The following is a 26,349-nucleotide window of genomic DNA, read 5'->3' on the forward strand; positions in this document are numbered from 1 at the left end:
TACATTTTGCAGATGTGGATAGAAAATCAATGCATGGATGCAAGAGTGTGGAGAGGACAAGATCTTTGCATTGTGTCATGAGTACAGATAATCGCCCATGGACATTATACACTAGGGATTATTCATGTTTTTGTTCTGAATGCATTTTCGAAAACTATGTTGATTGCAAGAACCAAGAGCTTGGATATGTTAGTGAATGGAAAATGGTGCCGCTAGATGTTTCTGACACATACGAGGATTCAAATGAGGATGAAAACTTTGAAGACATTCCTTTGATTTCTGTTGATTACGATCATATTTGACCTACTAAGGGGTCATGCATGTGTTAATGCATGCGTGAGCCCTTAGGACCACATATTCAACCCCTTAAGACACTATGTGATGGACTAAGGGGTATGTCGTTCACACTAGGATTCTATAAGGGGTCATATGCGGTTCTAAGGGGTCATGCATATGTTATAACACATGCATGACCCCTCAGGACCACATATGACCCCTTATGACACTATGTGATCCTAAGGGGAATGTCATATGTACAGTAGGATGTTATAAGGGGTCATATGTGACCTACTAAGGGGTCATGCAAGTGTTAATGCATGCGTGAGCCCTTAGGACCACATATTCAACCCCTTAGGACACATAGGAAATGTCATATGTACAGTAGGATGTTATAAGGGGTCATATGTGACCTACTAAGGGGTCACGTATGTGTCAATGCATGCATGACCCCTTAGGACCACATACGACCCCTTAAGACACTATGTGATGAACTAAGGGGTATGTCGTTCACACTAGGATTTTATAAGGGGTCATATGTGGTTCTAACCACATATGACCCCTTAGGACACTATATGATCCTAAGGGGAATGTCATATGTACAGTAGGATGTTATAAGGGGTCATATGTGACCTACTAAGGGGTCACGCATGTGTTAATGCACGCGTGACCCCTTAGGACAACATACGACCCCTTAAGACACTATGTGATGAACTAAGGGGTATGTCGTTCACACTAGGATTTTATAAGGTGTCATATGCGGTTCTAAGGGGTCATGCATATGTTATAACACATGCATGAACCCTCAGGACCACATATGACCCCTTATGACACTATGTGATCCTAAGGGGAATGTCATATGTATAGTAGGATGTTATAAGGGGTCCTATGTGACCTACTAAGGGGTCACGCATGTGTTAATGCATGCGTGACCCCTTAGGACCACATACGACCCCTTAAGACGCTATGTGATGGACTAAGGGGTATGTCGTTCACACTAGGATTTTATAAAGGGTCATATGCGGTTGTAATGGGTCACGCATGTGTTAAGACACTATTTGATGGACTAAGGGGTATGTCGTTCACACTACAATTTTATAAGGGGTCATATGCAGTTCTAAGGGGTCACGCATGTGTTATAACACATGTGTGACCCCTTAGAACCACGTATGACCCCTTAGGACACTAGATGTGATCCTAAAGGGAATGCCATACATGTACACTACTATGTTATATGTGATCCTCTATGACCTCCTAAGGGAACGTATAGTGTCATATGTGGTCTTAAGGGGTCATGTTGTGCGTGTAATAGGATGTGAAAATGGGTCACATTGTAGAGGAAATTTAATTTGTTTAAATTTGTTATCTAAATTTTCTAATGTTTATTTAAATTAATTTTTCTAACGTTTTTCTTTTTTTGCTAATGTTTTTCTAAGTTCTGATTTACTATAGGTTAGTTTTCTATGTTTTTCATAACAATTTTTTAAAATGTCGAAAAAAATATCCATCTATACAATTATGTAATTTTAAAAACAAATTGACACATTTCAATCAAAACATTAAATTATCAAACATTTTTCTAAAATAATGAAAAACAATAAATTATCAAACATTTTTCTAAAATGTTGAAAAACAATAACTATATACAATTATTTAATTAAAAAAATAAATTAACAAACAAATTATTTACAAATTTAATAAAAAAAAACATTATTAAACCAAACAAAGGGTTATTTTGTGCACTTGATATAACAAAGGTCGAAAACTAAAATAGGAAAGATGCTAACTGCTGTAGACAAAGTTTGGTGACGTGATGCTGACGACTGGTTCGATCCAACCCCCACCAGACAGAAAAAGTCAAATTTGATAATGACCTTTTAACTGTCATTTTTCAATATTTATAAATTTTTTAAAAAAACCCTAACCGCAGCGGGTTCGAGCGAATGGGGGGTTCGAGTGAACCCATTAAAATATTAATATTAAAGTGGGTTCGCTCGAACCCAAAAGTTATGCAATGTTCGAGCGAACCCAAGTCAGAAGGTTGGTTCACTCGGACTGCCAGGGGTAGTCCAAGCGAACATTCCCATTTCGCTCGAACACGGGCAAATCCGAAATTCCCACTTTCGCCAAATTCCTTCGTTGGCAAAAGTGGGAACCAGCTTTGTGAATTCACCCTGCGACTCTTGGTCTTCTATAATTGGCCTCTAGTATAGAAGTGATTTCTAAATAAAAGTGGATTTATAAGTTGTGACCCTTGGTCTTCCATAGGCTATTTTTAATGTGTTTGCTTCTTCATAAGAAACTTGTATCGATCTATTGTTGATGTTCGTAAAAAAAAAAGAAAGGTATTTAATATAAAGCTAAAGTTAGTTTCATTTAAATAATTAAATGTATTTTTTATTTATTTATAGAAAATTCAAAAAGACCATGTAATTATCTTGAGTAAAAAGTTTGCATGGTGTCTCCTTTATTGGGTGGATGTTAGCATACACTTATTAAGTGAATAAATGTAAACAACCCTCTCATGCTCAAGAATTAATGATTTCCTTTTATGAAAGTTGAAACCAAATATTTATTGCAAAACAAATGTTTATCAACAAATAAACATGCAAAAACATCAAAAAATATAAGAAAAATCTAGTGCTTGATGAACAACAATGTCAACCACATATTTAATGTGTAACACTACCATAAAAAATAAAATATATCAAACTTCAAAAAAGTACATCATAAATGGACATTAAACTTACTAAAACATCCATCCATCTCTAAATGCCTATGCAAAACCATTGCCACTTTATTGCTCTAAAGTAATTTGGAGCTGAAGGCGAAAATTGACATGAGATTGAGGTGGTTGGTATTATCTTCCACTTTATTACTTCTTTATGTCATCAACCAATCTAATGCAATGAACAAACATATACAAGTTGCTAGAGGTAAATCAATTCTAGGAACCACTTTCTAAACTTTCACTAGATCCATTCAACACACCTCAACAATAAACTTTCACTCATGCATTCAACATAGTGCAAATTGACTTAGCAAACTAAAGTTGTAAGTAAAATTATGTATGTAGAACTCCATTCCAAGTAGTTAATGGTTATGACTCAAGGCCTTGCTGGAAACTTGAGTTGTTGTGTTGTGTTGTCATTGATGTTAACATGTCTTGCGTTGTCATTTAATATAATTAAATGCAATCACTTGAATAGGCTACAAAGCTTCCCATAAAATGATACACGATTGAACACACTTATATATGTATTTGTTTTAGTAAAACTCAATTTTTCAATATTAAAATTTTTGGGGAGTTAATGAAATAATTAAGTTTACGAACTTAATATATATACAAGTTCATATGTATAAAATATTTTCAATCTAGATAAATGATTATGGAACCTATTTGATTAACATTCATAATGGTGATGGAATCTACTTTCACTTAAATGTGAGATATATTTTGAGAATAAGTTTCTTCTTTATCCTCATGGCATATACACGACTAGAAGTTTATATGTTGTAGTTAGGTGATCCAATAAATGAAGTATTATCATGATCTACTTTCATTGGAGAAGTTATATGCAATAATGGATGTAGATGCAATATGCCTAATCATGTATTAATTTGCACATTTGATGCTAAATGCTAATGCAACTTTATAATCTCTTGCTAAATGATTTTTTTAGTGAACTCATCAGATCTTAGATAATCATCGTGAATTAGGGCTTGACATTTTATGCAATACCCTTGAATATAATTTTAAAATATTTATGTTCTAATAGATAAATACTAACTAATTAGAAGGAATCAGTTGACACAAATATAGTTTTAAATAATTAAAAAATGTATAGATTAATTTCATTCAACAAAATTTGAGATAGAAAATGTGCAATTTGTAAGTTAAATATGAGATTAATTACCGTTAATGAAAACTTTAAGATAATTTTAAGTTACACATACAAATCCACAATCTGTATGCTAATCAACAATACAATTATCTGACCCACAAGTCATTGATAACAGGTGGCAAATGTGTTGCATTGACATTAATTGAGCCTCTTGTGAACTTAAAAAGTTTGCAACCCTGTGACCATTTGTTAAAGAGACATGAATAGCCACAACTTCTCTTCTCCCTTTTTGCAATTAATTTCTATTTTTGTGGGATTTTTCTTCTCAATTCAAATATATGTGCTAAGAGATTCATAGTTTGTAATGGACTTGTGATTGATAGATGGTGATGATTTTTTAATAATCAAGCTTCTGCCTCTGTTCAAGATTTTTCTTTGGTTCCAAGCAAGTGGAATAATCTTCCTCCTCCATAGGTGGTTCTATTGCCATTCTCTCCTCCCAAGCACTACCCAAGTCACCTCGGATAAAATAATAAGTATGCTTTGTAATAAGATAACTAATACTCATCAATCATTCATTTTCCATTTTACATTTTTAAGTTTAATCGTTAAAGAATGAAAAATTTATGTGTTCTCACCTTTTATACTTTGTTTGCCTTAAAATAAGTAAAACAAAATAGCGACAACAATTTCTAAAGACATATAACTATAGCTAAGGTCAATTTTAGATTTCTTGCAATCAATAGCTGAACCAACAACCTCTCTAGTTATATCACGTCTTTCATCTTTTTTCATACCAATATAATGATCATGATTTAATTTGTTGCAATCATCTTCTTTTCAAGAGTTCGTTTGCTTAAGATGAGAAAGATGTCAATAACCTCTAACTTTAACCTCATCAATGATAGTAAACTCTAGACCTTCTATACCTTGTTTCTAGCTCTAAAAGAAGATTTATAACTTTTATAAATCTTAAACATTTGCATCTACTACAACTTTTAACTTAAAAAATGGAAGAAAATCAATTCATAGCAAGTAGTGAGTGATTTAAACTTTTATTGCAATGGTGCCATGGCTTAATGTTTAAGAGTCTTTGCCAACCTAGAACATTTTGTGATTTCAACTCGAACATTGTGAATTCATTAATTTTAAGGATCTAACTTGTCATTTTCAAATATGATCTACTGAAAAGAAGGCTTTAAGCCACAATATATGTTGATCTGTGAAGTTAAGTTCTCACTTTAAATATTGGAGTGCATTTTTCTTTTTTTTTTGGTCGATAAACGACAAAGCTAGAAATATTAGTATTAAGGAGTAAAGAGTTCATATATACATAGACATTAACAGCTTGCCAGCCCTTCAGGGCCTACCCTGAAACTAGAAAATTCAAAATAAAAACTTGGTCCCTGATGAGAACTATTTTTCATCCCACAAAAATTCGGGAAAGTTCATCAGAAGCTTTACATATATCATCCTAATTTCTTCCATAGTAGGAGATAATTATCATATTGTTTATACAAATTTTTCATAAAGACTATTAAAAAAACACAAAGTGAAAATAACAAAAAAGATTCATATCTTTCATTTTCTTGTAACGAATTTAACCCCTAGGCAAGAGATATAAGGTGAGGACTATTATGTCTGCAGTGACGAGCACAACCACAACCATGCCCACAACCACGATCTCGACCATCTCCATGCCGTCTCTGCGGGCCTATTGGTTCATCTCCACTTGAATGGGGAGGCTCATTCTCTTAGAAATAAGAAAGCCAGTTAAAATGGCAAAATCCCTGAACTCTTCCTCAGTATCTGGGTCTTCAACATTATCTGATAAGAACTTCCATTTTAAATACCTGTGTGCCACAACAACAACGACCTTGTGTCTCATAAGGGCTGGGCCCTTGAGATCCAAGAGATTGTTTCTCCCTAATCATTTAATGATTTCAGGTCCCAGGCCATTGTAAAAACTTTATCTAGACCAACCAGTAAATCTGACTCAAATAATGGGCTGCTCTAGCTCTTTTACCTCTCCCTTAAAGACACTCTCGTCCAGCAAGGAAGCCACGAATATAGAAGTAATTTGAGTAGTATCCCTGAAATATTCGTTTCTGTCCAGATGTCCCCCTCCTAGGACCATTTTCATGCCAAAATTACCAAAGGCTTGGTGTTGTGAAGGAGACGCCAAAATTACCAAAGGCTCGGTGTTGTTGGAGTGCATATTCAACATACCCAATTTCTCACATATTTTGACAGGCTCTGAATTTTAAACCAGACAACAATATCGCCACTTGAACAACATCAATTGCTATTGACGACATTGATTGATTAAGGTATCCTTTCACTACGATCTTATAGATGTGGTCAACATATTTTTCTGAGATTCATTTACCCGCGGTCTCGAATGCTGCTGATAGGATCTGTGAATTGTAACAGGTTGTTAATGATCCCACATGCGTGAAATGAAGAAAACGAGGGAGAAGAGGGACTACAAGAAGGAGGAGAAGGGCACTAAATAATCATACTTACCTGGGCGGGGTCTATCGGTGATCATGAAGGCCGATGGCCTAGAGAGAGCATCTTCATTGCACAAGGAAGAGGGCTCTGTCTAGCATCTCCCATTGCGGAGAGTGCACGTCATAATTTGTGACAGAGGGGGCTCGCGTTCGCGCGGCCACCACACTAATCCTAACTTGAAATATCTGCTTTCCGATTTTTACAGCAATACATTAGGTTGCAGAATTGTAAATATGTTGTAGTCATACGCTTCTGTGAGCGTATGTGTAAAGTATGCCTGCTATAAGATACAATGGGTATCACACTATCCATATTCAGTCTAAAAATCAATTTTTGGAATCAGAAGTTGAACTGAAATCTCTGATCTGAATAGCAGTTATGGTTACAATCAATAGGGTCATAAAGAGTAAATTTAACATCAAATACCCCTTGGTACAGTCTATACAGGGTAAATCTATAACCTGTCTGATCCATTACCTTTGTTACAGTCTATAGCATGATTTGTCTCTTGCCACACTAGTTTAATTCAGATATCAAGATAGAAAACTTGTGTCATTCCCGGTCCTTTCTAGAGAGAATGTATAGTGAAAAACTTCTTCAGAAATCTCCTGTTTAGCATGTGTAAATCTATGTATGTCATGACCATTTTAAACCGTTATATACTCCCCACTGAGTTATCTTTTATTTTCACCCGTCATACGCTTATACCAAAATGAATTGTGCTCAAAAACAGAATTATGGGTAGGTTATCTTTTATTTTATCCATGATCATGCAAAGAAATCTTGTTCAGTAAACTAGTCCTGTCTCATATCCATCCCTTATTATTCCTCCATGCACCTGCTTGCCGTGTTCAAAAGCTGTCAAAGTTGGAACATGAGGAAGAACACTGGCAAAGGTAATTGAGTTTAGCTTCAACAAGTAAGCTGCATTTGTCTGAAAAAGCTTCAGAGACTCTTCAAATTTCCCATTCAGGCATATCCAGCAATCACTGCTTTCCACAAAACCGTCTTTCTCTCTGGCATTTTCTGAAACAACTCCATTGACTCATCAACATACCCATTGTGCATAGGCAGCAACAATGGTGCTCCAGGCAACAATGTCCTGTTGAGGCATCTGCTCAAAGAGCTTTCGAGCCTCTTCTAAGACTCCATCATGTACATATCCTTCCATGAGTGCATTCCATGTGATGAACTTTCTTTCTGGCATTTTGTCAAACACCGTGCACGCATCATCTAAGCACTGAAAATTGTCGAACAGGGTTGTTCTCCAGTTTAAAAACTAAATTTATTCTTAGAACAAAGCAGATATTCAGATCAAGTTTGTAACAGTATATACATTGCTGATTAATTTATTACCCCTAAATTAATTCAGGGTGTTATTTAGTTCCCTCAAATAAGTAGTTAGATATTATGTTTACTTCTCCTTAAAGTGTGTTGCTCCCATTATTGTAGTCTTGACTTTAAACCCATGCTTATTAAATTTACACTGCAGTGTACATGATTAATGGGTTGCGTGTAAATTGGAAAGAAATCCAATTGATCAATTTTTTTCATCTTGTTGAATACAGTTCCTGTTTCAATTATTTATTTATTGCGTGTTACATCGTTCGTCTCTGCAAGGCAGCAATATTTGCTTTCTAGTATTCAATGAGGGTTTCAACAATCTTTGAGTTCTTGAGCGTGAAAACCAATCTCAGATAACTATCTGGCTTGATAGGCAGTCAAGTACTAATTTGATTGTTTTAAGATTTTTATGCTTGCCTTCAACCCTTTCACATTTTGCAACAGTTTATTGATATTGCTTTAAAAAAACAAAATCTTTGAGTGAATGGAGGAAGCGGATCAAGTAAAACAAAATTGTGAACATAATTTGTATATTTTTTCTAAAGGTTATTTGAATGATATTTTTTTTATGCTCTAGAAAATATGCTACTTAGTAGTGGACATATAACTCATCTAAGTGATTTTCTGTTCTTCTACTCATAGTTTTGTTGTTAAATTACATAATAGTTTAGCTAAAAGGAAATTGGTTGTTTTCAGTTTCTTCTCCTTGAATTATGATGGCACCAAGTGCAGATAACATGCATGATTGTTGCTTCTCCAGAATTCCAACTGTACTTGATTGGAGATTTTGGTTCTTATGTTTTGTTTTTGTAGATCTTGGTCTTGACTTTAGTGGGGTTCTTCTTTCTCTCCATTTATGATCTTGCTTTGAATTTCATTTTTGCTTCAACAATGTCAAAGTTTGTAATTCTTTTGCTATCCCATGGTAGTCCTAAGGGCTATCATAATTTCTGTTTGAGCTTGAGTTTGAGGTTTTGGGCACACTGCACATGTAGATTTTATCGAGGTACTTCAGAACTTCATTTCTTAAGAATATCCAAACTATTTCATCATGGGTAGAGTAACTGGTTTGAGGAAGACAAATAATAATCTATTTAACTCTTCATTGCAATTTTTAATGCATGTCAACCATGCAACGAAGACAAGAAATGACTTATTTTATGGTGGAGATGCATATCTATACATACACTTTCTCAGTAATATACCAGTGACCAGGTCATAAAGGAAATTTAACCGGTCTGTACATGCCTTGAATAGTCTAGGAACCTGGAAAGAGTTTTTGGTACTTTACTTATAACTAAGTCCCCTCAATAACCCATTTCCTTACTATTAATAGTGGCTCAAGACTAATAAAACCTAATAATTTTGTAACCTGATTCTCTTTCTAGGGAAAGCTATCCTGTTACAGTTGATTGGAGCTCAATGTACTACTGAAATAAAACAATGTACTATTGAATGGAATATTTCAGTGCATCTATTATGTGAAATTCAAGATTCCATATTTAATCTCTATAGACAATGAAATGTATATACAATAATGCAAAACAATATGTACTATAATTTCATTAAACTTAATGGAATTTCCAATAGGCACATTCACCTGGCCTTAGCTTGATTTAGGCCTAGTCATTTTTGATCCTTCTAATATCTTTACGAACAAAAAAAAAAGGCAAATTCTTTTCTACTCTAATTGGCCATTTTCAATCTGAGGCTGGTTTATGATTTTTGCTAGATAATATGAGCAATTTTGTAGGGAAGTGTTGAATGTGTATTTTGTACACGACCAAACACAGAATAAAATACCTAGAGGTACCTCTTGACTAAAGCTCCCGAATGCTGAAGATATCACAGAAGGATCAATTGGAGAAGCTTCAAGGTTCTTGTATGTAGGTTCTCTACTTGTGGATAAGCTCTTTGTGGTATGATGTGATTTTGCTGGAATCACAAGGGGACTTACACTTGATGACCTGAACGTCTAATTTGCTGGAATCACAAGTCCTATTCACTAACTGGAAGACAAACAAATGGCAAAAGATGCAGGGTTCAGGAAGTCTACTCTACTATCTAGGATGTGAGAAGATGGATGAATGACTAGGTGGAGTCCTATTGGGCTGGGTCTCACCATCAGGTTGAACAATTCAACACCAACTCAGTGCGATCTTCTAAGGGATGCTTCCAATATGTTCAAATCGTACACCATCTGACAATGATCACCATTCAAGATAATGCATGAGCAATAGATGTGTTACGACTTAAGATTAAGCTCATTTTATGCCAGTTGACCACGCAGGGCGCACTTACCATCAGTAAGAGGCTAGTGGTATGGACTAGACAGATTCCACACATGTGCATTCAACAATTTTCTTCACTCAATCTAATCATCTATCATCAAAAATGAAGATTCAACAAGAGACCATGCACATTGCAAAGAAACAACATATTCCACCATATCTTCAATGAAAAGAAGTCTTTACAATTAAGGCAACAATGTCTTGCCTTCTCTTCTTAATCTACTCTAATTGCTATTCTACTATTCTGGCCTCTATTACTAACTATTAACTATTAGCTATTATTGACTAACTATTCTCTGACTATTGACTAACTATTCACCTACTATCAACTATTGACTAACTATTCTCTGACTATTGACTCACTATTAGCCTTTACAAATGAAGAGCCAGGGCTTATATAGTGCCCACAATACAATTCAATGGCTTAGATCAATTTGAGATCAATGGCCGAGATTTTACAATGAAACCCTAATTAGGGTTTGTTACAACAAACTTAATTCTGACCAATGAAATAATTGCATTATTTGGACACATGTCTTCTCTGGAATATTCGACCAATGGATAGCCGGGGTAGGTACATCGAAGTTAGTGCCATCTTTGATGAGTCAAGTACATTGAATCTGGACATGTTGAAGTGGACCAACCCAACTGGAGGAGTGATGATTGGGATGCCACCTTGTCTTTCCTTCAAATGTTTGACTAGAAGAGGTCGTCCCTGACGATGCTAGACCGGAGAAGGCCGTCCTTGTTGATGCTGGATTGGAGAAGGTCGTCCTTGTTGATGTTGGACTGGAGAAGGTCGTCCTTGTCTTGGCTGGATTGGAGAAGGTCGTCCTTGTTGATGCTGGACTGGAGAAGGTCATCCTTGTCTTGGCTGGATTGGAGAAGGTCGTCCTTGTTGGTGTTGGACTGGAGAAGGTCGTCCTTGTTGATGCTGGACTAGAGAAGGTCGTCCTTGTCTTGGCTGGATTGGAGAAGGTCATCCTTGTTGATGCTGGACTGGAGAAGGTCGTCCTTGTCTTGGCTTGATCTTCTTTCATCTACAAAACAAATCAAAAGATGATTAAGGACACATAATAAATTCATTTCAACATAATATTTCACACCTTAAATCATCAACAAAAGATATTAAAATGAAGTTAGTTCAAGACTCTTTCTAGGGACAAGCCCTATAAGAATTTCGCCCTGGACCCTTTGGAAGGGTCAGGAGCGAATTTTGCATTCCTGGCTCATTTAGACCTCCTTTCAACGTTACCTCACAATTAGCTCCTCGCCTGGCCCCAACAAGGTGAGAAATAGCAGTTTCAAAGGATTTCGCCTTGGACCCTTTGGAAGGGTCAAGAGCGAAATTCCTTCTTTAGGCTTTATTTTACACTTCCTTTACTTCAATTCACCCTACAAGGCAAGAATATCTCACCCCAGCCTCAACCATGCCATAGGTATCAACATTTTAGCTTCACTCAAGGGAAAAATGGTTGATTTGGAGAATTTTGCCCTGGACCCTTTGGAAGGGTCAGGAGCGAATTTCTCTCTTTGTTTGTTTTCCTTCACTTCAACTCATCTTGCAAGGCTTAAACAACCTCTCTCCAGTCTTTTCATGCCTTAGGAATCAAAATCTTGTCTTGACACAAAGAGGAAATAGTGACTTTGATGAATTTCGCTCTGGACCCTTTGGAAGGGTCAGGAGCAAAATTCACTTTTTGCTTGCCTATTCACACTAAATTTCACTTTCTTCACTTCACTTCATCTGGAATCCCCCATATTGAACCCACTTCTCAACTTGGCAACATTGGTTCGATCTTCACAAGGCCCAAAAAGGAGAATTCGCTTAAGAAACTAGCCAGGGACAGGACCTATCCAGAATTTCGCTCTGGACCCTTCGGAAGGATCAGGAGCGAAATTCCAATTTTAGCTCAAAATTTGCATCTTTGGTGGATAAACATCTTTCCAAGGCATTCCAAATAGCTTCTCTCACCCTAGTCTAGGCCTGACTTAGCACAAAATTTGGAGAAAAGGATGGTTTTAGTGTTTTTCGCTCTGGACCCTTTGGAAGGGTCAGGAGCGAATTTCTTGGTTTGGGCTAATTTTCATCATTTTCAACACCAATTAACTTCAAAAGGCAAGAACATGTCTCCTTGCACCCATCCAAGCCATGAAAACCTAACGTTTGACTAGACTTGCAAGGAAAATAGGTGGTTTCAAGATTTTTCGCTCTGGACCCTTTGGAAGGGTCAGGAGCAAAAATCACTTTTTGGCTCAATTCCTTCAAGTTTGATAATAATTGGCAATTTGGAGTCATTCCTAAGGCCGCCTTTAATCATGATCCACACTAGATTTGGCATGAAACTAAGGGAAAAGATAGGTTTTGCACAATTTCACCTTGGACCCTCTAGAAGGGTTAGGAGCGAATTTCCCTTTCTAGCCCAAAATCATAATTTTTTGAGACAACAATCAATTTAAGGACAATCTCAAGGGCATCCCTCACCTTGGTCTAGGCATGGCTTGGTACAAATTTTGGAGAAAATGATGGGTTTTAGGATTTTCGCTCTAGACCCTTTGGAAGGGTCAGGAGCGAAAATCTTACTTTAGGCTTATTCCTCCATTATTTCAACTTGAATCCACCTTACAAGGCAAGAAAACACTTATCCTCACCCATCCAAGCTACAAAAACCCAAGTTTGACTTGACTTTTCTAGGAAAATAAGGGATTTTAGGAATTTTGCTTTGGACCCTTTGGAAGGGTCAGGAGGGAAATTCACTTTTTTGGCTAAAATCCTTCATTTTTTCAATCCCACTCTTCCTTACAAGATACATTTCATCATTTTTCATCCAAGGAACAAGGATTGAAGCCTAAGCAAGGTAAAAAAAACTAGGTTTACAAGGAATTTCGCTCTGGACCCTTTGGAAGGGTCAGGAGCGAAATTGCCTCTCTAGGCTTGAAATTTCATCTTTTGTTGCTTTCCATCATTCCTCAAGGCAAGAATATGTTTATCCTTCCCCCAACATGCCTTGGACACTAAGAACTTGGCCTAACAAGGAAGACAATGAGGTCCATGAAGATTTTCGCTCTGGACCCTTTGGAAGGGTCAGGAGCGAAAATCATGATTTGAGCTTGATTCTCCATTTCTCCAACTCCAAACCACCTCAAGAAGCAAACTTAGATCATTCTCCACCTAAGGAACAAGGATTGGATCCCAAACAAAGTAGCAAAAGAGGTTTATAGTGAATTTCGCTCTGGACCCTTTGGAAGGGTCAGGAGCAAAATTCTCTTTTAGGCTAAAATCTTGCTCTCCAAAATCATCCAACTCCATCTCAAGGCAAGAACATACTAATTCATTCCCCAACATGCCCTGGAAACCAACACTAAGTCAAAATTTGAAAGGAAATGAGAGCTACAAAGATTTTCGCTCTGGACCCTTTGGAAGGGTCAGGAGCGAAAATCACTTTTTGGGTTGGATCCTTAACTTCATTTTCACATTTCTTCATTCAAACAAGCATTTTTACCTTCATTCAAGCCTGGGAATGCGTTAGTTCTAGGTTTTGGTCAAAGTAGAATGTCTTATGGAGAATTTTGCTCTGGACCCTTTGGAAGGGTTAGGAGCGAAATTTGACATTTTGGTCTCTCCGTCAGGATCATTTTATGGAATATAACATTTAAGTATAAGAAATTCCATATATACTTTCAGGATGTTTGAGAGTGGTTTCGAACCTCTAGGAGTTATATTGCAAAATCTAGTTTTTGGAGGATTCTTTAGTTTTCCAAACTTAGTCAAATTTCAGGATCAGGACATTCCAGACTTAGCCAAATTTCAGGATCAGGACATTCCAGACTTAGCCAAATTTCAGGATCAGGGCATTCCAAACTTAGCCAAATTTCAGGGCATTTGAAGTTCAGGATGACATTTCAGACTTCATCACTCACCAACTCGACCTAACTCAGACCTTCAAGGATGATATCCACTCACAAAGCAAGACACAATTAGCAACGAGAGCAAAACCAGGCCCTAAGGAAGACTCTCAAAGAAACCCTAATTCTGGGGCCCTGTGGACTCACCCTGGCTCAAGCAAAGCCTGTAATCCAATGATCCCTCGACAACACTCATCCTGCAAAGGCTAACAGACAAAACCCTAAAAGACCTAGAAAACAAACCCTAGAAAGCAAAAAGCAGGGGTCCCCATTTGCAATGGGGCGATGTGTGAATACGTCACAACAGGAAGCAAGTTATGTGGTACCATATTTTATGATCTCGAATTGTAGACTGACTTGAAATGATTGTGGATACTGTGAGTTTTGCATTGTGGATGCTCTGTGTTATTTGGTAACTAAAATATTTATAATGTTGTATGTTGATTCGCCTTTACAACAGCGTATATAGTGGAAGTCGTTGAGTTTAATTCCTAGCAAGTCTAAAACCATGTAGTCATTGCTAGAGAGGCTAAGTTGGATTCTTATTTGACTTGTTTCATGGAAAATTGAATAGTGAGTGAAAAGAAGTTAGGAGAAGGTGCCAAGTTTGGTTCCTAGCAAATCAAAAACCATTTAGTCAATCCTACAAGGAGGAGGTATATGTAGATGTATGTGTGGTTATCAGTATCTTCTATGTTATAATTGCTTAATTGATGTCAGTAGATTTTTCTACTAAAGAGACATAAATGCCCACAACTTCTCTTCCCTCTTTCTTTTGTGGGCTTTTTCTTCTCAATTCAAACATATGTGCTAAGAGATTCATAGTTTGTAATGGGTTTGTGATTGACAGATGGTGGTGATTTTTTAATAATCAGGCTTCTACCCTTGTTCAAGATTTTTCTTTGCTTCAAAGGAAGTGGAATAATCGTCTTCCTCCATAAGTGGTTTTGTTGTCATTATCTCTTCCAAGCACTACCTAAGTCACCTCAAACGAAATAACAAGTATGATTTGTTATAAAATAACTAATACTCATTGACCATTTCTTTTCCATTTTCCATTTTTAAGTTTAATTACTAAAGAATGAAATTTTTTCCATTTTTCATTTTCATTTTCATGTGCTCTCAATTTTTATAATTTGTTTGCCTTGAAATAAGTAAAACAAAATTGTGAAAATAATTTCTATATTTTTTCTAAAGATTATTTGAATGATATATATTTTTATCCTCTAGAAAATATGCTAATTAGTAGTGGACATATAACTATAGCTAAGGTCAATTTTAGATTTCTTGCAAGCAATAGTTGAACCAACCACCCTTGAGTTATATTGTGCCTTTCATCTTTTCTATATCAATATAATGATCAGAGTTAATTTGTTGGCATCATTTTCTTTTCAAAAGATCGATTGTACTTAAGATGAAAAAGATGTCAATAATTTTAAAAGAAGATTAATAACTTTGTGATCTTAAATATTTGTGTCAACTGCAACTTTAACTTTAAAAATAGAAAGAAGATCCATTCGTAGCAAGTAATGAGTGTTTTAAGCTTTTATTAAATTCTCCTAGATTAGACCCCTACATGAATCAACTTTCCGAATTCAAATGGATATTCAAAACATATACAATTTGTTATGTATTTTGTCAAGCTATCAATTGCAAATCGGGGAACAATATTGTCACTTGAACAACATTAATTGTTATTGAAGACATTGATTGATTGAGGTCTCCTTTCACTACGATCTTACACGTGGTGTCAACATATTTTCGTGAGATTCATTTACCAGTGGTCTCGAATTCTGCTGACGAGATCTGTGAATTGCGAGAGGCTGTTAATGATCCCACATGCGTGAAAAGAAGAAAAGAAGGGAGAAGAGGGAGTACAAGTAGGAGGAGAGGGAAAGGTCTGAGCATACTTATCTGGGCGGGGTCAATCGGTGATCAAGAAGGCCGATGGCCTAGAGAGAGCACCTTCATTGCACATACAGAAGGGGGCTGTGTCTAGCATCTCCCATTGTGGAGAGTGCACGTCATAATTTGTGACAGAGGGGGCTCGCGTTCGCATGGCCCCCACACAACACTAATTCTAAATTGATATATGTTGTATTTTAGGAAAATTAAAGACTTAAGGCTCAAGCGCCTCCTCTTCTCGGATTTCCCCCTCATTTTGGCAATGAAGATGATCTTGGGCAGTGGACACCTGAACAAAGATGAATATCCTTGAGACAACATCAGCATTTCCTCAAGGTTCGTTGCCTCCCTGCTAGACCTAAAACTCGCCAAGCAGACAGTTTGGTCCCTCACCAAGAAGCTTTTCCCTGAGGAGGTCACTCAAGAGCTCCAGGAAATTCTAAACAAAGCAATTCATGACTCTGGGGCCCCTTGGCCAGGGGATAGAATCTTCTTCAACACTCATGGAGAATTAATTAATTATTATCCCTTCCTGCTTGACCTGAAAGGGAAAGACCTGGATAGACATAGAGTTTTTGCGGGTGTTGGTCTTGGCTACCTCAAATGGCGGTTTCTGGGAGAGAACTCAGACGATCTGGGAAGGGATGAGGACCTTTTTCAGTATGCTAGACTCAATGGTATTCTGCCTCCGAAACCAAAAGATGAAAACCCTCTTTTGGAACAGGCTCGCAGGGGTCGTGCTTGCAGGGGTCGTCGCGGGTCTGGAAATGGCCGTGGTAGAGGTCGCCCATCGAACAGAGGCTGTGGACACGCGAGGAAGGAGCATCTGTCATCTGAAGCTCAAAAGGAAAATGCAAGCTAGGCCCCTCTAGCTACCTTATGTTTTTTGTTATGTCTCTCGAGCGGTTTTTTGATTACTTCATTATAATCTCTGTTAATAGGGCAGTAAGCTTCTGCCATTCAGACTTTAAATTCTTGTTTTAAAGGGTTTCCTCATACTTTCATATGGAATGCTTGCTTGTATTCCTTCTTTTCTAATAGAAGGAATTTGGATGCATCTTTTTGAACTCTGCTAAAAACTATTGCTCTGTAAATTCTATATATTTTTAATATTATCTGGCTCTGCCTTGACCGACAAAAAAAAAAATGTTGTATTTATGGATACCGGTGTAAAATCTGCTGCTGTAAGATATAATGGGCCTTACACATTCTTTATTTTTTCTGAATCTGAGGTTGAACTGAAATCTCTGATCTGAATGTCATTTCTCCTTATTACAATCAATAGGGTCATAACGAGTAGATTTAATATCAAATCCCCTTGCTACAGTCTATACATGGTAAATCTATCACCTGTCTGATCCTTTCCCCTTATTACAGTCTATAGCATCATAGAGAGTAAAGTTAACCCCTTGCCGCACTAGTTCAAAGCAGATATCAGGATAGAAAACTTGTGTCATTCACAACTATGGTCCTTTGTAGAGAGAATGTATAGTGAATTTTTTTTCGGAAATCTCCTGTTTAGCCTGTGTAAATCTATGTATGTCATGACTATTTTAAACCGTTATACACTCCCCACTGAGTATGACATTTGATTGCCATTAGAATTTTTACGATGGATAAAGACCAGTCATGTTCCTAAACGACAGTAAACATAGTGATATACTAAGGAATATACACATTGTTGAATGAACATAGCTTAGTATGGCCAGGTTCTGCGTCCTCATATGATGCAACATGACATATTTTAAGTAAGGGATTATGCAGGGAGTTGCATCTTTTATTTGCACCCTTGTCATATGCTAATACCAAAATGAATTAATTGTGGTCACAAACAGAATTATGGATAGATTGTTTATGTAATTCTGTTGGGCAGCTAAATGAATACATTTGACTAAAACCTTGTTCCGAGTATGCGACTGAGCATTGAGACAGTGTTCAGGGGTTCACTCTTCTCAAGATTGGAGTGTACCTTTTTTTAGGAGAATTGGAAATCATGTTTCTGTGTCTTGAACTTTAATCTATTAAAACTATAAGAGACTGCTGTTTATTAAAATTTTAAGGATGTGTGAAAACAAGATTAATAAAATGTTTATAATTCAAGGATAGAACATAATATAACAGTATTAAATCAATCATGTGAATGCTTTATACACAATGTTTGATTCATTATCTCGGTAAGAGATGGCATAAATATACTTGTATTAGCATTATTTTGTATAAGAAGAGCAAGGATTAGAATTAGTAGCAAGAGGTCTAATCCTTGAACTTCAAATTAGTAGCAAGAAGTCTAATCCTTGGAAGTCTGAATTAGTAGCAAGAGGTTTAATCCCTGAACTCCAAATTAATAGCAAGAGGTCTGATCCTTGAACTCTGAGAAGTAGTTATCTGTATAATGGTAAGAATCTAGTGCAAGGAAAACCTTGTTTAGACTATACCCTACAAACATTAAATATAATCAGACAAAGATTGTTTAGATTGTCACACATGATTGTAGCTTGTCATATTATGGCTAAATTTATGAGGTTGTTCAATCCATTTGATTGATGTAATAGGACAATATTAGCTTACTTAACCTTAGAAAAAAAGAGAGGTAAAACCTTTTAGTATAGTTAAAAGGAAGTAAGAAAGATAATAGAATCATGGATTTATTACTTCATATTCATATTATTCTATTACAATGTTTTGATCTTGATGAAAACATGAAGGGGACTAAATGTTAAGGGAATCCTTTCTCGTCACTTCAAGATTGCCATGCTTTAAAAATTCAGGGAATTCAAAAATTTAGGGGATTTTCAAAATTCACCATGGCAGAAAATACCATACTTCGCTATTGTCTGGGATGGCAGCAATGACAATCCAAAGTTTGTATTCTTTGCTTAGGATATGTGATCAACAAAAAAAAAACATATGTGATCAACAGGTTCGTACGGGTGGTAGAATTGATTTGGGCCGTGGATTTGCTCTCCATTGATCCCAGGTTCGACTCTTTGACCGGGTTAACCCGATGCACGAAGCTTGCAGGGACTTCGTGCATCCTCAAAGGACTAGTTTCGCCTCTGCTCGCCTCATGAATCGAGGATGCTGGACGGGGTCACGGGGATAACCCTGAGTTAACAAAAAAATAAATAAATATATGTGATCAACAAAATTGGATCAGACCTCTCTAATGGAGAATGCAAAGTTCTAATGAGAAAATTGAAACCAAATTTCAGGCCAACAGTAAATAACTTAGATATGACGACTGGTATTATTAAAAACATGGTCCATTGCTGAAAGGGTTGATTTGGCAAATCATCCCTATCGAAGATTCTATGGAGAGAAATAGATAAGAGTTAAAAATGGATGATGATTTGAAGGAGTTAGTTGAGAGCTAAACTCTTAATGCTTGAGAAGCAATAGGGCAGTTTCCCATGGAAAAGAATCAAAATTGGAAGATTCGGAACTATTGGTCTTAGAAAAATAGAGTCAAAATTGGTGGTTAACTTTAGTGGAACACGAGAAATCAACAACATCAGAATTTCATCAGCTTGGGCATCCAAACCGTTCTCACACAGGGAGAGATATCTCAGTAAGTATAGGTCAAATGGCATCTACAAGTAATTGTCCTTCTATTTATAGAAATATTTATAAGACCTTATGTGGAGATGTTAAATTTTGTAGGCAAAAGAAAGATAAGAAATGTTATCTTGTGAAGGTTGCAGAACGGTTTGAGAAGCTAAATGAATGGAAAGAGCAATTGCTGGTAACAAAAGAGAAAGAGGTGCAAGTTCTAAGTAAGTTGGATAGCATAAAATGACTCATTGAAGAGCTCATTCTAGATTTTAAAAGGACATGCAAGAAAAATGAAGTAAATGTTGCGGGGAACAAGCATCTAGTAACTCATGTAGATTTGCAAGTAACGAAGAATACTTCAGGAAGAATGAAATCAGAAAATGTGCATCTCATTAGAGAGATGGATATGGTCATCGCAATTGTGGAAATGGCAAAAATAAAAGCATCTAAGGAAGAGAAGGAAGGAAAAGGTGGATGAACTTGCCTTTAAACCTAGATCAACCAAGAACACTTCAGAGAAGAAAAAAAGGTACCTTTTTTTCTTAGTACAACAACAATCTTTTACTCTCAAGACTTCCCACAAACTTAGGCAATTTTGACCATTCTCGCTGTATTAGACCCATTGGATGCAAACGACTGTATTAGACTCATGATGATAATATTGTAACCTTTTGCCGAACATTTTGATTGATCATGGAAGTCTTTACTGACTACCCATCAAAATAATGCTGACTTTGGCAATTCCCAAATCTCGAGATCTATCACTTGAACAGCATTAATTGCTATTGAAGACATTGATTTATTAAGGTCTCCTTTTACTACGATCTTACAGATGTGGTGTCTGGCATGTCAACATATCTTCTTGAGATTCATTTACCAGTGGTCTCGAGTTCTGCTGATGAGATCTGTGAAATGCAACGGGCTGTTAATGATCCCACATGCGAGAGAGGAATTAAAGAAGGGGGGAGGAGGAGTACAAGTAGGAGGAGAGGGGAAAGGTCTAAGCATACTTACCTGGGCGGGGTTAATCGGTGATCAAGAAGGCCGATGGCCTAGAGAGAGCACCTTCATTGCACAAGGAAGAGGGCTCTGTCTAGCATCTCCCATTGTGGAGAGTGCACGTCATAATTTGTGACAGAGGGGGCTCGCGTTCGCGCGGCCCCCACACCAACACTAATCTTAAGATGGAATATCTACTTTTTGTGACTGTTTACATTACATTTCATTCAATGGCAGGAGTGCAAATGCTGTTGTATCTTTATTCTGAAATGTTAAATTTTTGAAATCAGGGGTTGAACTTAAATCTGTCATCTCCATAGGCACATTATTTACAGAGGGTAAATTTAATATCTGTCCGAGCCATTCCACTTATTACAGTCAGAGTTGTGTTAAACATCTATATTAATCTGCCCCTCGCCATACTAGTTTAAAGTGGATATTAGGATAGAATAACTCAGAAGTATGTTTGTTTGAGTGTCATTCTGCACACTACGGATAGAAACCAGTAATGTTCATAAACTAGAGTAAATAGAGTAATGTAGGGTAAAGAATCTATACTTGTTGAATGAGCATAGCCTAAAATGGGTAGGTTTTGCATCGTCGTGATGCAGTATGGCAGGCATCTTACTAAGAGATAGTGCTGGAAGTTATGTTTTATATGCAACTTTGTCATTAATGAAGTGTAGTCACAAACATAACTATTGATATTGTACAGGTTGTTTAATGTAATCCCACTGGACAGCTAAATCAATACATTTGATTAGCACTTGTTTTGAGTATGTTTGAGCATTAAATCAGTGTTTAGGGATTCACTACTCATCAGATAAACGTCTTACCTTTTTCTTAAAGATGATTGAGAACTCTGTTTGTGTCTTAAAAGTGCCTTATTCAAATTCAAAGAATACATGTAAACAAGATTAAATCCACAATAGTCACAATTCAATGATACAACTGTAACACAGAAAAGAATTATCTTTGGAATTGTCTCACATGTTGGAACAATCTGTTAGTTGGTATAGATAAAATTGTTTAATATTCTGACTTCTGACCCTTCTTGCTTTAGAAATCACTTTATATTGAATGACTTTTTACTCTCTTTTAATTTAAAAAAACAATTTGTCTTTTATTTCTTATGAATAATATGTCTATCATATAGATTTAACGTTTGCATGACCCCAATACAGCACTAATTCTAAAATAGAATATCTATTGTTTGTGATTGCCTGCATCTATACATTAGGTAGCAGAAATAGCTTGTAAAATTCTAAGTTCAATCAGAATATGATGTAATTTATTATTTGTAGCGCCTTGCCTCTATGCTTTTTAAATTTTTTTGGGTACCTAATCTTTTAAAATCAGGTTTCTATTAAGGAATAATTAAGTGAATATTTTTAGCATCTACATCTCTTTTGCACTTACAAGATAGATTGTAGTTTAGAGTAAGAGGTTGATGAGTGGTTTTGCAGGTTGTATGAATAACAAAATGATATCGGAATATAGAGAGATAAGTTACATTGATGTAATCATGTTTCGAAGGATTAATACAAGCTTGAATGTTTTTGGTGGATATTTTTCTGGAACAGTTTCTCCACACAAATATACTTGTTATAGTTTGCATTTTCTTTATAATTGTTTCCATTTTTCGTTATGTTTTATTATTGCCAAAGAATTTGTAGTATTAAAAGTTCAACATATTTCATTGGATATATACACCATATTTGTGTAAAGGGAATGGAATGGATGACTAGTAAAATGTAGCAATGGAAACATCTATACGTATGATTATAATGTGAGATAGGATGGAAAACTAAAGTCTCTGTCTAGATTGATAATATCGAGGGGTGAGAGATAAATGATGAAAAGTACATGAACTATTGAGCCTCAATGTGCATAAAAAAATGAATGTAAATCAAAGGGTGCCAAAAAGAGGTACTAGCATGGCTTTAGGTGAACAAAAGAAGCTAGGATAACTACATAGAAATAGCAGATACCATAGTAGTAGAGAACTATGGAGGTGTTGAGGGATAAGCAAGAATCTTAGTGTAGAAAAAATAGTAATAGATACAATAAGACTAGATATAATAAGACAAGATGTTTTGGATATCTCAATAGGTGAATGAAAGAATAGAGGAACATCAATATGCGCAAAATGATTGATATTCTATAACATCTTGAAGCTCAAATAAGACACCTAATGCATCAAATTATTTAGAAAGATGAATGCCACTATTGGTATGAACAAGGACTTTCACTTGTTGAAATTGGATTACTATATGTAAACCTTTCGTTTAGGTCTTGGTAGACTAGATAGGTTTCCTAGACAAAATTTTGATTGACATTGTAAAAACATGGAGTATCACAAAATATAAATGGGATAATGAAAGATTATCCAATTCGAAATGTAAAATAAGATGATAACAAATAAAAATTACTCCAGACTCAATTATATAGAAAATTCAGAGGAGCCAATTAATCCTAACGCATGTAGAGATTCCTATAATCCCATTCAACATTCCAATTTACATATCTTATCATTCCAAATTCACATTTGTGTAAAACAGAATGTTATACCAGACGATTAAAATCATAAATTGTTGGGTATATGAAGCCCAACAGTCACATGGATGTTTGTCTTCCCCAGAAGACTCTTCATTTCATATTTGATATGTTTATATAAATGGTTGTGTGCAACCCATACATAATGTACTGTGTAATTGGATATTGCTTAATAAGAATTCTCCCCGCGTTTCTGGTGGACGTAGCCACTTAGTGGTGAACCACGTTAATCTTGTGTCTTGAGTTCTTTGTTGTGTCTATTATTCTTTTTGCTGTGTTTTGTTCATTATTATGTGTTTTCTCTGCTCGTTTTTTAAACTAACAATTGGTATCAGAGCTTAGGTGAAGTGATTGAGCAGAGATGGAAAGGTAGATAGATAAAGGATTGAAAATTCTTGAGAAGATGCAGAAGTTCGAAGTTAGAGAAATTAGTTGCTGGTATTGTGGCAAGCGAGGCCACGTCAAAAGAAATTGTTGGTTTCTCGAGAAGGCTAAAAGGCAGCCAAAAGATGAAGACACTGATCTAGTCATCGAAGATTTTCTTGCAAATTTAGACTCGGTGGAGAGTAAAATTGTGCAAGCAAAAGTTAAAACAAAACGCCATGTTCATTGGTGGGATGGCTAGAAAAATGGGGAGACTTCGGTTGAAGAAGAAGAGGGTTTGAAGTATTCATTGTTTGAAGATTTTCTTGATTTGACTGAAGAAGAGGATACTGAAGAGGAGGACGTTGAAGCAAGTGAGGATGAAGTTGATGAGGTTGAGACCAAGACTCAGGAGGATTATGAAAAAGAAAAATTTATGAGGTTGAAGGAAGAGAATCTCCTACTCACTGACAAACTGATTTGTATGGACCAGAAGTTGATGGTTTTGTGTCGCATCATGAATATTGGAAAAGATAACTTTGAGAAAGAATCAAAGAAACGGGACTCGGACTCGGCAAGGCCGACTCGGACTCGGACTCGGGACTTGGCATCAGACTCGGCTCCAGACTCGGCTAGACTCGGGATAGTGGAAAACTCAAGAAATTTAGAGATTTTTAAATATTTAAAACTTGTTTCAGACACCCTTTATTGAATACACCTTAAATACACAATAACATCATCAAACTCGACTCATTTGATTACATACACAAGTATACATCAATCACATAAGCATAAACGCAAATTGAAGCTGAAGAAAATAACAAACATAGATATATAAATATTGTCAAATGTATACAATATTACAAAACTCATGGAATAAAAAATCCATGCCTTCATATGATCATCATCAAATGTTTCATACAAATACCAAAGGTAAATACAACTACAAGTCTATGGCTCAGAGGAGCCTGCACCCTCCGGCCCCGGCCCCCTACGAAGGCGTCTAAGGTAGGTCCTGGATGATTCGACTGCCATAGCCGCTCCCCGTGACACCATGCCATGCTCACCAACATCAGGAACATCCGTGTCACTATCTGCCTCTAAATCTCCTATCTGTGCTCGTGCTCTCCACTCCTCCTCTGCCATGGCTACAGTCTCAACCTTTATATCTACCTGGTCGATCCAATCAGTGTCAGACTCAGAGGTTAAATTTTCTCTACTTCTATCGATGCAGTTTCCCCCATATTTTTCGACGGGGGTTTGGGGGCAGCGCCCCCAAGGTGGGGTCAAGGGGCAGTGCCCCTTGCGCGCTCCTTGTCGCGATACAGGGCGAGGTCGAGGGGCAGCGCCCCGCGAGGCCAAAAAAACTTATTACAAGTCTTAATTTGGGTTTCTTTGAGAGTCTTCCTTAGGGCCTGGTTTTGCTCTTGTTGCTAATTGGGTCTTGCTTGGTGAGTGAGTATCATTCTTGAAGGTCCAAGCTAGGTCAAATTGGTGAGTGATAAAGTCTGGAATGTCATCCTGATCTTCAAATGCCCTGAAATTTGGCTAAGTCTGGAATGTCCTGATCCTAAAATTTGACTAAGTCTGGAAAACTGAAGAATCCTCCAAAAACTAGATTTTGCAATATAACTCCTGGAGGCCCGAAACCACTCTCAAACATCCTGACAGTCACTTATACTTAAATGTTATATTCCATAAAATAATCCTGACGCAGAGACCAAAATGTCAAATTTCACCCTTCCAAAAAAACTTATTACTTTTAAAAAAAACTTTTTAAAATGTTTTTTTTTTGTCATTTTATTAACCCAGCCAGTAGCTGAGTCTGGGGCTCAGGACTCACCGAGTCTGGGCGAGTCCGGGCGAGTCTCGTTTCTCTGGAAAGAATGGGATTTTTTTTAAGAGACCGTATTTCAACAAGAGGAAAGTGATGGGAAGCTCCTAACTGAGGACACTTTCCTCACAAAAATGTATGCCTTGCTGATAGGAAAGCCTTTCTTTGGTGGAAAGAATCCACAAGAGGATTCAGGGTGCCTGGAGATTGAATATCCCAGGAGCGCAGGGATTATAGAGCTCACGAAGGCAGGAGAGAGCCTCTGGCTCAAGGCTGCACAAGATCCAGAAGACTTCGGAAAGGCTGAGGATAAGGTCTTTGAGGAAAATGAATTTCAAAAAGAACAAAAGAGTGATGATTTATTGCTCCAGATTGTAGAAATAGAGGCGGAGTGGAATGCATTGATTGCAGGTACTGCACAAGTTTCTACACAAAATACAACAAATTCATTTAGTGAGGCAACCGTGAGAATTGGGAGTGATGTTTGTAGGCTATTCACACCTATACAAGAGTTTTATATTTGGGTATTAAAATCTAATAATGGTGATCTTCTAGATATTCTATTACGGGGGAGCACAAAAGCAAGAGACTTTGACGGAGGAGTGTATTATGCATCTATTGATAGTAGTGTTCCTGATTATGGATTACCGGATGAAGTAGTTAGAGAATATGTTTTTAACTCTGATCTGACTTGGAGAAGATTAATTCGCACTGTTCATGAACAAAGTTTAGCGATATTAAAATCTTCTCAAGAGCTGGTTGTAGTACGAGCCTTGGATGGAGATGCAGGGAATGTTACAGGCTGTGCTGGTTGGACTTCACGGGGGAGATTGTTGGGTATATGAAGCCCAATAGTCACATGGATGTTTGTCTTCCCTAGAAGACTCTTCATTTCACATTTTATATGTTTATATAAATGGTTGTGTGCAGCCCATACATAATGTACTGTGTAATTGGATATTGC

The 26,349-nt window shown here is 36.7% G+C and overlaps 3 non-coding genes across 3 annotated transcripts; all 3 read left to right on the forward strand.

Moving 5' to 3' along the window:
* The first annotated feature begins 6,639 nt into the window (after window positions 1-6,639).
* On the forward strand, window positions 6,640-6,799 carry LOC131065879 (U1 spliceosomal RNA). Its single transcript, XR_009111503.2, has one exon. It is a non-coding gene; the product is annotated as a U1 spliceosomal RNA (small nuclear RNA).
* Window positions 6,800-16,082: 9,283 nt separating this feature from the next.
* On the forward strand, window positions 16,083-16,244 carry LOC131065868 (U1 spliceosomal RNA). Its single transcript, XR_009111492.2, has one exon. It is a non-coding gene; the product is annotated as a U1 spliceosomal RNA (small nuclear RNA).
* Window positions 16,245-20,639: 4,395 nt separating this feature from the next.
* On the forward strand, window positions 20,640-20,799 carry LOC131065883 (U1 spliceosomal RNA). The gene has a single exon (XR_009111507.2). It is a non-coding gene; the product is annotated as a U1 spliceosomal RNA (small nuclear RNA).
* Window positions 20,800-26,349: the final 5,550 nt, after the last annotated feature.

This window comes from Cryptomeria japonica, chromosome 6 (genome assembly GCF_030272615.1).
Source record: "Cryptomeria japonica chromosome 6, Sugi_1.0, whole genome shotgun sequence".
Classification (NCBI taxonomy): Eukaryota; Viridiplantae; Streptophyta; class Pinopsida; order Cupressales; family Cupressaceae; genus Cryptomeria; species Cryptomeria japonica.